Source organism: Rosa rugosa, chromosome 1 (assembly GCF_958449725.1).
Source record: "Rosa rugosa chromosome 1, drRosRugo1.1, whole genome shotgun sequence".
Classification (NCBI taxonomy): Eukaryota; Viridiplantae; Streptophyta; class Magnoliopsida; order Rosales; family Rosaceae; genus Rosa; species Rosa rugosa.
This window is the reverse complement of record NC_084820.1, coordinates 12,383,603-12,398,909: the sequence shown is the minus strand read 5'-3', so window position 1 is coordinate 12,398,909 and position 15,307 is coordinate 12,383,603. Positions and strand designations below refer to the sequence as shown.

Below are 15,307 nucleotides of genomic sequence, written 5' to 3'. Positions count from 1 at the left end.
GATTTAGAAGTGTAAATGTTTTCCTACAGGTTTTGGGTAGCCTACTTTTAGGGGAAGTTCCGCCAAATTTTTGGTAGAATCTCTTCTAAAGTGGGCCCCGCAGGGCCACTTCGGATTTCAGGGTGAAATCTGGGGCGGGTCCTGTCAGTTGGTATCAGAGCATTAGGTTGTTAGGTTCTGTAGACTCGTTTCTATTCTGTTACCTTATATGCTTGGTGTTGCCCAGTACCTCTCGAGTGATGGCCCGACTGCAGCGGTTCCCCATCGTGTACTCTTCGGTACTGTGGTATTCATCAGGTGTGTAAGGTACAAAGCTAGTTGGTTTTCTTCTGGTGCTATGCCTCTTGTACGCCGACCTCTTAGGGATTCCGCTGCGTATTGGTCTCCTTACATATGCACCTTTCCCTGGTATTGGTAGAGTAAGGCTACTCTACAGATTCGAGTTGTGCTATGAAATGTGATTCGAGGAAATGTTATGGTTATCCCTTCCTCGATGCTGACAAGTTGTTGGGGCATGGTTAAGGTGCGAGATCGGAGTTTTATATTGTACTTTATTGGTAGAGATGAACGACCATTGTTTTGGGCTGTCTCTGAGTATTATAACTGTTTTAGAATCCGGTTTTGGAGAATTGAAATTAGTAATAATGATGGTTCTAACATTGAATTGAGTTTTGGAGAATGTTTTACTTGATACGATCGGCTCTGTGAGCGGCATGAGGAATATTACTGGAATTCGATGGAGATTCTTTGTGAATCTCATTGTTGGAAATCATTTATAGAGAATCCACATTGAAATGTATCTCAACTGGACACCTTATGTCGGCATCATTACGCATCACTCTCCGGTAGACAACAGAGAAAATTGAAAAGAGATGTCCTGGGTTGTTATGTCTAGAGGCTGTGTTTTCAAGTGGCTATGGTCACTGATGTTGGTAAGTGGGAAGAGATAACAGTAAATGAGAATTTTAAATAGAATGAAATTTTTTTAAAAATTGTCGATTTGGGTCGTTGACCTAACCAGGGTGTATGAGCATAGTTTTGCTCGGAATAAAAGAAATTGACTTTAGATACCACAACTTATAGTTTTGTCTACCTGAGTCTTGGATGGTATCGAGTAGGGAGATGAACATGAGTGGGTTTTTATAGTTATGTGTTTGAAGTTCTAGAAATTGGTAGAATGCTTAAGGTTTTATAATAGAGTTACTGTTTTGGTCGGTAAATAATTGGGAGAGTTGGAATCAACTCTTCGTATGTGATATTATGCAAATGGGTGTCCTTGGTTATCCGCTTTTGAGTGAAACAGTTACACATAAGTTTGGGGAATAGCGGTAATGACCTTGTTGGGTGTCCATAGAAGTTCGAACGGAATTACTATGTGATATGGAATTTGATTCGAGTTTTGAATTATGGAGCCTTGAAGGTTGAATTGTGATAGGCTCTTGGTGGAAGTTTTGCCTGACGGATGGGTTGTGATATGATATTAGCGGTTGGTGGAATAACTTTAAGGAAATAAGTTTTCAGTTAGTTCCGGAAATATTTTAAGTCAAGGTTTGACCAGGACTCTTGTTATTTTGGGTGGAAGGTATTGTAGCATACTTTAAGTGATGTACTTTAGTGTTGATTACTTTGAGGAAATTGGATCATTATTGTGGTGGGACCACATTCGGATCCGGATATCGCTTGGTGTGCTACAAGATGTTGGACGGGTGTCCTATGATATATATAAAGGATTGTTCAGGAAAGATCTTGTGAATTGTGTTAGCTACCTTGGGGGATTGATTATTGCTTGAATCGAATATACGTAATGGATTCCTTGGGAGGAATTGAGCGAACTTTGCCACCGTGGTGACCTTTAATTGGAAATGTATAGGAAGTTGTTGGTATGAATGAAATCCGGTCACCACTTATCTAAAGGTAAGACGACTTGAACAGGAAGTAGGAGTTGAGTTGGAATAAATTGATTGGGCTTATGTTCTATCAAGGGTTCAATGGATATTTAAGTACTAATTGTTGAGCTACTATGATTGAGTTATGTTATTGGATTAATTCTTGATGAGAAGTTTTGGAAAGTTTTTGGTACAATTTTGGTTAGCACAGGAAAGTCATAGGAATTCTTGTTGTAGCTGAAATTTTATAAGTTAAGCGTCGCTCGAGGAGTGGATTCGTGGTTATCTTATCCTCTTTTCGGTAAGGACCGTCGTCCTTTATCAGCATTGGCCTTAAGTTAAATAAGGAGAGTTGACTATATTCTAGTCCTTGCAAGTTCAACGTTGTTTGACATGACTGATTTTTGGTGATTCTTGTAACATTAGATAATGAACTTCTTTGATATCTCATTTTCTTGTCTTGAGAATTAGATTTTCGTTTCTGTGGTACGCAAAGTGTTATTTGTTTAATTAATTGACTTTGAGCTTTTCGATTTGGCCTATTATTCGACTTTCTCTCCAGGTTGTTTTGAGCAAAAGAGTTTTTGCAAATTTTTGCTTAGTAGTGGATAAGACTTTTTGGTAGTGCTTGAAGGTATATTTATACTTTAGAACTGTTGAGTCAACAATGGATGCTGTGAATTTTGTGGGGATTGTTGCCTTTGACCAGATTCCGGCTTGAGGATTTTTCTTTTCAAATGTTGAATTTCTTTCCTGCTGGTCAGATTTTGGATCAGATTTGGAACAATTTCTAGTGTTGTTTGATGCATCATAGTCCATTAGAGGTATGTGTCCATTAGAGGATTTGACACATACAGAATTTAGAACTTTTCTATAATGTCATACCTGTAATAGAATTGTTATGAGGTGATGTCGGACAGATGGTTGGAAATGTTCTACTTGGGACTGGTGGAGCAGTTATGAGAGAGAGTTTTTCTAATTATCTAAGGAAGTTATTTTATTTGAGTTTGATCAGAATTCCAATCAAGTATTTAATAATACGGATAGTGGTGTTTTCGGTTGTGAGAATTACATTGGTATATGGATTAAGAATATCAATTGGGGCAACAGAGATCAACGAGAACGACATGGATTCAACCAGATTTTAGATCTATGACTATTAAAGAAGTGTAGCTTCGGCTAAGAACAACTTGAGTGTGATGCATCTTCTTCCAGATATGATTCGTTGAGCTGGAGTAGAGTTAGTAGTTATAATTCTTGCTTGCACTGGATTTTTGAGGATGTGGTACATGACATGGTAGTTAAGCGAGTACTAACTTGTAAGAATTATTAGCAGTTTTGATCGGAGGCATTTGTAAATAGTAAATTTCTTGTGACACATTTGATTTAGAAAAGTTTTTCCACATTATCGTATTTATAAAAGTTTTTGAGTGAGGTGTTATATGTGTGGCCAGTAAGGTAGCTATCAAATGAGTTTTCTTAGTCGGCTCGGAACGTCATCTCAAGGCTGGACTAATGATTTTAGTCAGATATCAGAGTAGCGCAGTGGAAGTGTAGTGGCCCCATAATCTACTTGATTAAGAACTTATAGGTTCGTTTGAGGTCGACCTTTATATGTTTGACAACTATGGGACCTTTACGTGAACGACATTCGATTAGGAACTTAAGCACAAACAAGGAAGTGCTGTCTTGTGGTAGCTAAGGAAGTGATGTCTTTTGGAATTGTTGATTAGCAGTGACCATCTTGTGGCATGGTTATCACAATGTTGTTGGTAAATGGGTTGGATTTTCACTCAGCGACTTTTGTGAGAAGGTTATGAATGCTATAATTTTAACAGGGTGATTTGTGACGTTAATACCATGTGTTATCTGAGCTAACCATTGAAATGAATTTTCTTTTACACCGGAATTCATGTACTTGCGAGTTTATGGTGCTACATGGTTTAACAAGACAAGTGAATCGACTTTGGACGTTGATAATTTTGGATTATAGGCATGTCTTCATTGCTTTTGTAGTGGGGATCATAAGAGTTTCTGTGGTTGTTGATTTGAGGTTGCGAAAAGGAAAGCTTAATCTAAGTTAGAGTTGGTAAGTTTTGAGATTGTGGTATTTTGAATCAATTGGTGTGTTCTTTCTTTCTAACCAGCATCAAATTTCGAGGGCGAAATTTTTATAAGGAGGGGAGAATGTAACATCCCATATCTTAATTTACCGGTTTACTAATCATTAGGATGGTAAACGACATTTACTATCACTTTTACTGTCGTTTCAGTACTTTTAGGGGGCCATAAAATATGACTTTTTGTTCGGGTCAAAATTTGAGAAAATGTTCTTCATGGAAGTTGTAGAGGACGTTAAACCGAGCGCGTGCATATGTGGTATGTAAAAATCGGAGTTCGTATACGAAAGTTATGGCCAAAATACTAAAGTTACTGTTCATAGTAAGTTTCTATAAATAGCCGAGTTACTCTCCCCGATTCTCTCTTCCTCTCCGACCTCTTCACCTTCTTCCGGCCATAACTCCTCCATCCGGCGACGGATTTTGAAGTGTAAGATGTCGTTGGAAAGCTCTCTTCCTTCTCTTCATTTCTGGGTTCGTTTCGTAGCTTAATATGAACTGTGGAAGGTGCAGCAACGAGAAGAAGAGGACGGTCACTGTAGCAGTTTTGAGTCAACGCCGATATTTTCCGATTCCGGCAGTCTCCGGCCACAAAATTGGCGTCGAAGGTTCGGTTTTTGACATAGATCATTTCCCCTAACGTCTTTCATTTCAATTTGTAGTGTAGAGGTCGAATTAACAATTTCAATTTCTAGGGTTCTTGGAATTTCTGGAAAATTTTCACCGGCCAAATTGGAGCTCTTCCAGGTAAAATTGGAACTTGTTGTAGTTGAGAAAGAGGTTGGGTTTGTTGAGTAGATGGTGCTGCCAAATTTTGGTGGCCATCGGAGGTGGTTGCCGCCGGCGCGTGGGGCCCACGCGCTTCCACTGTTGGTGGCGCGTGGAGGCCTGTAGGGCAGTGTTTTAATTTCAGTTTTTATCCCATTAAATTGTAGAATTGTTGTAGAGCTTGTATGTGAAGTTTGGTGAATTTTGGAGGGGTTTGGAATTATTTGTGAATTTCCGAAGTTTGAAATTTTGTGATTGAATTGTGGGAAATCCGGCCGTCGGATTTCCTTCGTTTTCGTTGTGGGATATATAAATTGAGGAATTGGTGTTGTGGAAGAGATTTGGGTTGAATTTGAGAAGTAATGGAGATAGGGATTTTCGGGTTTCGTTTAGGTTCGTAATTATTTTATCGGATTGTCGTTTACGGAAATATAATTGTGTACAGGGCAATGCCGCGAGCTACGGTTAAATGAAGGAACTCGTTTGCGTGGTCGCCCAATAGTACTGTGAGTGGACTTTTGTTTTTAAGTAAATGATGCATGCATTTATTTTGAAATTATTGGTTTATTTAATTATCGTTTTATTTATCGAACATGATATTTTGTCTTGGATTATAATTTGACATTGATTTTTCATGAGTTTCGGATATGAACTTATTATGCTCGGATTTGGATTTATGAGTTGTTTTTGAGAATATGAATTGATTTTCAGAAATTGATTATAATTATTATTTGAAATTCTGATATTGTGATTTTCAATGAATTCTTTTCCGAGGTGATTTCCGGAATTTCATATTTATTTTTCATTCACCGATTTGAGATCTCCGAAAGATTTTCGAAATGAGATTTCGATGGAATTATTTCTTGTTTGTTTATCGACTTTCGGTTTTGGCATTGGGAATGCCTCGATGATGATTTTGGAATTGGTTTTGTTTCGAATCATGATGATACTCTTGGCGTGTGGGACACGTCGTTGGAAATGCATTTGCGAGAGATGGGGGAAGCCTTATGTATTTTGGATTTACTGGATTTTCGGTTATGTTTCCCTGTGCCATACTGAGGGGTGATTTTATCATGCTAGCATTGATTTTCCGCCTTTGTGGCGCGGTGATGGGATCACCGTAGCCCTTCCGCCTTTGTGGCGCAGGTTACTGTCTCTGTGACAGTAATTCTGTAGCCCAGTATCCTATCGCTACACTTAGTGGCGTAAGGGTATATTACGGGAGTTATGGGAGTTCTTTAGCCTGGGAGGCTATCACCCAAGCCTGAGTGGCTTATTCGTATGGCTATCATCTTCCCCTACTCATTATATTATTGCTGGGCTAGCGGGGTCTAGTCCAATTCCCTTAACCAGCGGGGCTGGTCTTATTTTCTTGAGTATCAGAGTTCTTTCCTCTTTGCTTGGTTGTGGCTAGCGGGGCTAGTCGGTTTTCTTGAGCTGAACTAAAGTTGTGTTTCTTTAAATTGTTGCATGCATCGGGATTTTTAAAGAAATAAATGTGGGAAAGTATGAAATACATTTGGTTTTAATTTGTTTATTTTTGTCCACTCACGCTAACGTGTTTTTCAATACTTTTCCCCTGGGCCCTTCGGTTTCAAATGCCCAGTTTGCAGGCGAAATTAGTTGAGGTCGGGCGTACATGGAGTCGAGGCATAGCCAACAGCATTGCTTCCGCGTACTCATTCTATTTCTGTTTTCTTTGTTACCTAGTGGATTAGTATTGCTCTGATAACCTATGGGATTAATATTGTTTTTGGGTTGAGACTGATATTTGTGAAATTGGAGTTGTGATTTGGGGAGCAGATGGCTCCAGAAGATTAAGGATGGATGATTTAGAAGTGTAAATGTTTTCCTACAGGTTTTGGGTAGCCTACTTTTAGGGGAAGTTCCGCCAAATTTTTGGTAGAATCTCTTCTAAAGTGGGCCCCGCAGGGCCACTTCGGATTTCAGGGTGAAATCTGTGGCGGGTCCTGTCATTTTGGCTGGGGGCAGTAGGGATCTTTTCGCGTCCTTGGCTCATTGTCTTTCGAAATATGCCAAAGGCCATCCCTTTCTCATTTTTAAATCAAAATCCCAAGTGTCCTAGATTTTGACTCTCTCTTCTGTCTCTATATATAAAGCCCTTCATTTTGTTGCTGTGAACTGTATTAGGTTCATTATTGATGAACTGAGTAGTATTATGAAGTCTTGGTTGGTAGTATCTAGGATTTTTATGAATCTCATGTTGTTTTAAGGCTCTCATGGACCTTGTTCTGTTTTAAGGCTCTCATACATTGCTCTGTATCATTGACTGAATATATTGCTCTGTATCATTGAATTGCAAACAAGATTTGAAGGTACAAGATTTCAAGATTGTTGCTCTGTATCATTGACTGAATATGTTGCTCTGTATCATTGCTCTTTATCATTGCTTTGTATATGTTGCAAATCTCAACAATATTCTCGCATTGTATGTCCAGGTACTGGATGCAAAGCCTCTTTTGAAGGAGGCCCTTCAAGCCGAGGGTAAACAAAAGGATGTACTTAAAGCTGCCGGTGCATTGTTTTCACATATTTGTGAGGTTTAGGCAAGGTTAATGTGCATCATATTTATGGACAAGTATTGTGGGGGTTAATGTTGGGATAGAATGACTTTGTTGGATATATGGATGAATGTATCGAATCTTTACATAAATAAATGTGTTTTGGGTTGTCATTTGGATCCCATATATGCAGAATGTAGGTCTTTTGAATGTCTCTTGGACCATTCTATTCCAGCTAAAAACTATTGTCCAATAATTGATCATCATAAAATGCCTAACAAAAACTGTTGTATGAGTCCTCTAACTATAATACTTTAAGGACTAAAAGAACGAGAAAGCCATTGTTCAACAAAACAACAAACAATGGTTTTGTTTAGAAATCTATAGTATCAATAATAGATAGACAATGGGATTTGCAAGTACATATTGTCTGATCAAGCCTTCAGACAACAGCAAGCATATAAGCCCCTATTGTCTGGCACAGCCTTCAGACAACAGTAAGTATATAAGCTGCTGTTGTTCTTCGTGGTATTCAGACAACAGACATGATAATAGCTGCTGTTGTACTAAACTTTATCAGACAACAGTAAGTATATAAGCTGCTGTTGTTCTTCGTGGTATTCAGACAACAGACATGATAGTAGCTGCTGTTGTACTAAACTTTATCAGACGACAGTTTTCTGGTATTGTCTGATTATGTATCAGACGACATTGAGATAGACAACAGCAATGCCTATAATCAGACGACAGTGAAAAACTGTCGTCTGATTGAAAAATTGGTGTAGTGTGTTTGTAGATTTTTTTTTACTTACTATATCCATTTAAAAAAAAAGAATGATTTCTCAATTTCTTCTATTGAGAAAAACGTTAGACAAAACAAAACTATACATTATAAACATATTCACATTATTTACGATTTACACGTAGAAGGGGATTTTAGGATTTATTTTCTAAATTAACTACTAATTAAATATATACAAGTGACACATCAAAACACAGAATCAAGTAGAGTTATATAAATGGAACGAATTTAGATGTAATTAACACTATTAACACGTTGGCAAGGATTCAAACATCAAATCACAAATCAAAATATGTTATAGCATAGAATCAATCAAGAACAAAGATGAACGTATACAAAGTTTTTTTTACTTCCTTTAATTAAATTAACTAGATGAACGCAACATAGTTAACCATATTAAGCATGCGATTACTAGTGGTAGCTAATCACTAACAAAAACACTTTTAACGCATTAAACATAGTGGAAGTTTGATCAATTCAAGCCAAGAACACAAGTTAGAATGCTAATCAAGCATGCAAGACTCATTGTTAATTTACCTAAGTAATTTTAGGTTTTCCACCTTAATTATTAAAGCCTAGAATGCTAGCACCTTAATATGGATTCAATTACATGTTCATCAACCTAAGTATGCATCCAAAGATCAATTAACACATAAAAGATGGGATTGAAGCTCGAAATTAACAATCATGCTCAACATATATGAAATCGCAATTTTCAATTTAAAAACCTAAAACCTAAAACATGCTTCATAGTATTCGAAAACTACATATCTAAAATCAATACTTCTTCCACACAAGAAATCGCAAAACACAATCCAAAATATAAAACAAAATCGCAATTTATTAGAAACCCGAAATCGTTTTACATAGCAAAATCGAAAACAAGATAGAGTGTTCATGGTTACACTTTTTGATCTTCAAGAACACAAGGAGCTTCAAAAGGTGGTGGAATGGATGAGGATCACGACAAGGATGCTTGAATGGAGAGGAAGATTGCTCACGACCTTGAACTTGGATTCTTGGATGAATAGCCGAAACTTGAAAGAGAAGGGGAAGTGTTTGTGGCTTTTGATTCTAAATTTTGTGGTGTGTAGAATGGCTTCACAAACCCCCTATATATAGTGAACGACAAGGGCTCGGGTATCAAGGTTGAAATCTACTTGTGACATCATCCGGCCAATGAAAATATTCCTTGAGAATTGGAGAGCAAGTCACATTCCTTTTGCTGAAATCTCCCTTGAACCTAGACCATATTTCGGCCTCCAAGTATGTAGAATGGAATCAGGAATCCGAATTCAATATTTATTCTTTTATTTTCTTCTCTAAAATTCCATAGAAATCCAAAACTATCCCAAATTGGACTTTGCCAAAATTCCTTGATATTTTCCTTTATATGTCACGGCAAAAACCAATATAAATGGGCCATGGACTTCTCAATACGTCATGGATGATTCTAGAGACTCATGTGCAAGTCACATGCTTCATTCTTCGGGCCAGACTTCTCAAAATGATCCAATTCGAAACCCATCTTCAAATGTGACGCCATTTCGCTTCTTCTAGAACATTCTTGAACAATCTTGAGTCATCTTCAAGACACTGCATCTCCTAGTCTCACCAGGTCTCCTAGTGTGATCAGGTTCCTAGTCCAACTGGGACTCTGTCATTTCTTCATTTTCAAACATCATTTTTCCGAGCTCTTTCCTAGTTGAGTTAGGATTCCTACTTCAACTTGGATTCCTTTTCCTGGTAGAACTGGGAAAACTTCATTTCTCCATTTCTTCTCATTAATTCTGCGCTCTTTACTCCTTGCCTTCCATTTCCAGACTCAAAACTACCTAAAAACACAAAAGAAGTTAGAAATGACAATGTTAAGAGAATAACTAAGCAAAATGTAGAGAGAAATGCACTAAAAATATAGTCAAAATTAGTCTCAACATGTTCCATTTGATATTGGAAAGCAGGTGAGTTCTCATCTATGTGGTTGTTCCACTTCATTCATCCTCGGTATTAATTTGAAGCAGCTATAATATCATATCCATTTTCTTGACTCTGGTGTACCTCTAAGAAGTAACCTGGGTAGAAGTGGCTTTTCTACATATCTAAACACAAATCCCAAAAAATTGTTGAAGGTTTGTAGACCTTGTGCTAAAGCAAAATGATAATTTTGGGATCTTAAATACACTTTTGAAGGTAATATTGTTAGTGCATTTGTAACATGGGTTAGATTCTCTAGTTTACATTAAACATACTGACAAAGACCTGTGGTTGGAAATTGAGTATTGCCTCTCGATGAGGCCGTATACATTAAACATACTGACAACTGTTGGCACTCTTCCGGTATAGGCTCATGAACTTGGCCACAAACTCTACATAAAAACTTCATAGTTAGGCATAGATGTGCTTAAATAGGGTGAAGGATTTGGAAAGTTTGTGTTTGTTACCTTCTAGTTTCAGCAAAGCACTTGCTCCTGGTCTTATATCCTGTAAGGACAAGTTTAAGTTGGGTTCACCTTCTCACCCAGGCAAAATAAGGTATGAGGGAGAGAACTCACATAGTAAGCATTAAGTCAATAATAAACTTTCCTCGGATGAAAATAACCTGACAAACACTTTACATGTTTAGAAGATTAGTGGCTAATGTAAGTTATGTGTAAGTGTCAGTAACCATGAAATGTTGATTGATGTGTTGCCCCATTTTAGGGTTCACAGCAATCAATGAATGATGATGAAAATGTTTTTCATAATCTGAACTTCACATTTCGTGAAGACATAAGATTGCTTAGCATTGGCAATAAAACTATTTACCTATTTGGTGATGGGCCAGCTAGTATTTCTGCAGCAAGTTCAACCAGTACCTCTTCCCATATGACTGGAATTGCTGGGTCATCTATAAAGGATAGCTACATGGGTAGTTCAGGCCTAGGTAAGTGAATATACAATGAAGTAAAATTTCTTGGCACTATTTCTTGAAGGCAAGCAACCAATTAGAGATTATATTATGAAGTTTCTATGGAGATTACATTATCGTTGTCCTCGGTGAATGAATTACTGGGCTGGGGCTGGAACATGTAAAACTCATCCTCACCAACTATCACCGGCCAAAAGATGGTTAAACCAAGTAGACAGCTTAAGGTCGCCATTGGGCATCTCTTTCTTGAAGAATGGGTGAACCATTTTGAAGGCTTGAAAAACGACTGGTGTGCTAGAGTAGAGTTTCTAGATTGTTTGGTATTAGACTATAAACTTTAACAAAAGTAAAGTACATGATGATCTATCTCTTCTTCGATTTTATCTTTATGGACTAAGAACAATTAACATATGGATTCACATGCTGATCAAAGCCAAAAGATGCTTTCATCGGGGAAGAGCTCAAGATAAGCATAAAGGGACACCTTAGCCTAACAATTCCGGTTATCCTCTGCTTAAACTAATCGATTTTGTCCAAAAGAAGTAAACAAACATAAAAAAACACAAGAATGCACTTTCATGAGTCGCCACACAGAGAATTTAATAGCTTTTGAGAAGTTTAAGAAAGACCCTATTCTTGTTTCCTTTGCCTTTCTCAAGAGAGGAATGGCCCTCAAAACAAATCCACATGACTCTCGAAGAGTAATTCACAATCTTTAGACAACAGCTACAATAGAACCCTATGCCAATCCTACCAGGCTAACACTTCTATATGCAGTGTGATATTTAGAAATGGTGGTAGAGATAAATGACCAGTAACAAATTGCCCATGACAATTTGGTTTAGCATCATAAGTGATCTCCTTTGTAACCAAGTGTTATTGAGTTCGACTCACAGTTACTGGTTGTAAATTTGTAATAAAAAAAGGACCTTAATTAAAATAACAAATTAGGCATGTCTTAATGAATGATGCTGCAAGAAACCAAACCTTACAAAACTCTGAAGTCTAGTGAGACAAAGTAGAAGGGTTTAGGTAGGTAGGACTAGGGGGTATTCTCATTAACCAGAAAAACAGGTGGTTTAATTCTTCCGAGTAACCTACGTGGTCCTGCCAGAAAACCAGGAAGGTTAGTTTACTAAATCATAAAATGGGCGAAGATTTCAATAAGCCAATAATGGAAATGTGTTAAAACAATATGCTTAACAGTTTAGGATGCATAAAATCAGGAAACATTAAGAAGACATAACCTTGAGTTACAGACTTACAGCTCTACAAGCATTCTGGGGCAAGCAAAGACCAGTGGAACTAACCTAGTGGGCGATCTGGATTTCTCCTAATCAATAACGATTGATAACATATAATATTTCTCAGCAGGCAGGTTCATTTCTTTTGATAATGTTTTTTGATTCTATCTTTCTACTTATGAAAACCCACATGCTTATATTATATGCAAGATCATCGTACTTCCAATTACAAAAAGACTTGGAAATGAAGCAATTGACTGTCCTTGGAATCACAGCTCTCTCTGTCTCTCTTTTCCTACTTTCTGCACAAAGTACATAATTGTCTATGATATTGAATCTAGCAATTTGTTTTCCAACTAGCAACACCCAAGTCTCTTGACTTTGATTATACTACCTTAATTCATATTTCAGCTTCTTCTTTTTTTTAATTTATTTATTTATTTAATCTCATAAGGCTTCTCTGCCTTGGGCTTTTCCGCGTGGTCTAGCAGCGTGAAGTGCAGTTGGTACGCCATCAAGAACTGTTTGAGCTTGTTCATTGAACCTTCTTTCAGCACACAGGAGAAGAGCTTCTAGATCATCATAAGTAATGGGGTTGTCTCTGGCTTGAGCGGAACTAACTGTTGTTTCATACTGAGCTCCAACATTGTGCATTACAATAGTGAGCAAGTCCCCTTCAGACATGGGGCTTCCAGCCAAAGCCAACTGATCAGCAATTGAGTTTATTTTGTCCAAGTAATCAGAAATGGACAAAGAACCACGAGTTGTGCGCATGAGCTCACCACGTAGCCGCAAGATGAGATTGTGAAATGGTGAAGCATAACGCTTCTCAAGAGATTGCCAGGTTGTTCTAGAGGAGGTGGATCTTGCAATGGTGGATAAAACAGCGGGAGTGAGGGATGTATTGATCCATCCCAAGATCATTTGATCTTGTTGCAGCCAAGGTTCGAACTCGGGGTTGACTTCATCAGTTAGTTTACCATCTTGATCTTTGATGAAGCATGGAGGGCAAGGAGATGAGCCATCAACAATGCTACGGATGACAGGAACCAATTGGGCAAGCCAGAGGACGTAGTTGGAGCGATCAAGCTTGATACGGAAGGGGCGGTGGTGGAGGATATGGGAGCAATGGTGGAGGATACGATGGAGGAGGTGGTGGAGGAGGTGTAGGCCATTTGGATTTGCGGGAGAGGAAAAAAAATTGGTCGTGAGACTAAAGGGCTCTTGATACCATAAAGTGAATAACGTTTGTGTTGAATGGCTATGAATGTATTTATGAACGTTTACATGATTAAAGTCCTAGATGATTACAAACTTATCAAAACAGAATTCTACTCTTATTATAACAGAAATTATCCTAGAATTCAAAATACAAGATAAGAAAGGTAGATACTTGAATCTAAACAGATGATAAGAAACAGCTTCGATTTGAATTTGAATCATTTGAATGATACGGTTTATCACTATTGACCTACCTCAATATGTTGTGTTGGAAGTGCTTTGCATCTCAATTTGACTGCTTACATGTGAAGTCATCAATTTTATCAATCACATGTATTTAGCTATGAGAAACAACCTGAATAATCAGATCCTTTCAAATGTGTGGCAGCTAAACTCTCAGCATCTATCTAGCACCTAGCATCTTGTAACTGCTTAAATGCACGTTGAATTCAGGGAAAAAACAACAGTATGGAAACCACTTATGTGCACGACGTATAGCGGAGAAAATTTACCCCTCTTGCCAAACAATTGAGCAAAGCCAGAAATCCCTCTACGCTCGACTGCCCATTCCTGACTACGCGAGTTCATATATATTTCGGTCCACCTTTTTTCTTTGTTCAAATATTTTTCAGTCGCAGAATTCCTTTGTTTCAAGTTTTGATGCTGGTGGCTTACATAAAATGAGAATTCATCGATCAATAAAGAAACAAACTTATGAAATGAGATTACACATCAGGTGGCCTCGTTAAAATCTTCTCCAAGAGCACCAAACTATTTCGCGAAGGTAAGCAGCCAATTAGAGATTATATTATGAAGTTTCTATGGAGATTACTGAGCTAGAACATGTAAAACAGTAAAACTCATCCTATCCAACTATCACCAAAAATGGTTAAACCAAGCAGAACAGCTTCAGGTCGCCATTGGCATCTCTTTTTTGAAGAATGGGTGAACCATTATGAAGGCTTGTAAAACGACTGGTGTGCTAGAGTAGAGTTTCTAGATTGTTTGGTATGTAGAGTTTCTAGATTGTTTGGTATTAAACTATGAACTTTGACAAAAGTAACGTAGATGATGATCTATCTCTTCTTCGATTTTATCTTTATGGACTAAGAACAATTAACATATGGATTCACATGCTGATCAAGCCAAAAGATGCTTTCATCGGGGAAGAGCTCAAGATAAGCATAAAGGGACACCTTAGCCTAACAACTCCTAACATGGTTATCTTCTGCCTAAACTAATCGATTTTGTCCAAAATAGGTTAAAAAAAAACAAGAATGCACTTTCATTTGTCACCAGACAGAGAGAATTTAATAGCTTTTGAGAGGTTTAAGAAAGACCCTATTCTTGTTTCTTTTTCCATTCTTAAGAGATGAATAGCCTTCAAAACAAATCCACATAACTCAACTTCTGTTCGAAGAGTAAATCAACAATATCTTTAGGCAACAGCTACAATAGAACCCTATGCCAATCCTACCAGGCTGACACTTCTAAATGCATTGTGATATTTAGAAATGATGGTAGAGATAAACGACCAGTAACAAATTGCCCATGACAATTTGGTTTAGCATCATAAGTGATCTCATTTGTACCCAAGAATTCTTGAGTTCGACTCACAGTTACTCGTTGTAAATTTCTTATAAAAAAAATAACCTTAAAATAACAAATTAGGAATGCCTTAATGAATGATGCTGCAAGAAACCAAACCTTACAATATTTTGAAGTCTAGTGAGACAAAGTAGAAGGGTTCAGGTAGGTAGGACTAGGGGTATTCGTATTAACCAGAAAAACAAGTGGTTTAATTCTTCTAAGTAACCTGCGTGGTCCTGCCAGAAA

At 37.6% G+C, this 15,307-nt stretch overlaps 1 long non-coding RNA gene across 2 annotated transcripts; it reads left to right on the top strand.

The window, feature by feature from the left end:
* Window positions 1–2,788: 2,788 nt before the first annotated feature.
* On the top strand, window positions 2,789–6,589 carry LOC133718171 (uncharacterized). 2 transcript variants are annotated; one of them, XR_009850131.1, is made up of 5 exons: window positions 2,789–4,436; window positions 4,520–4,614; window positions 4,702–4,753; window positions 5,220–5,280; window positions 6,381–6,589. It is a non-coding gene; the product is annotated as an uncharacterized LOC133718171 (long non-coding RNA). The 2 variants fall into 2 exon arrangements; XR_009850125.1 differs by having other exon boundaries at window positions 2,811–4,614.
* The last annotated feature ends 8,718 nt before the right edge of the window (window positions 6,590–15,307 follow it).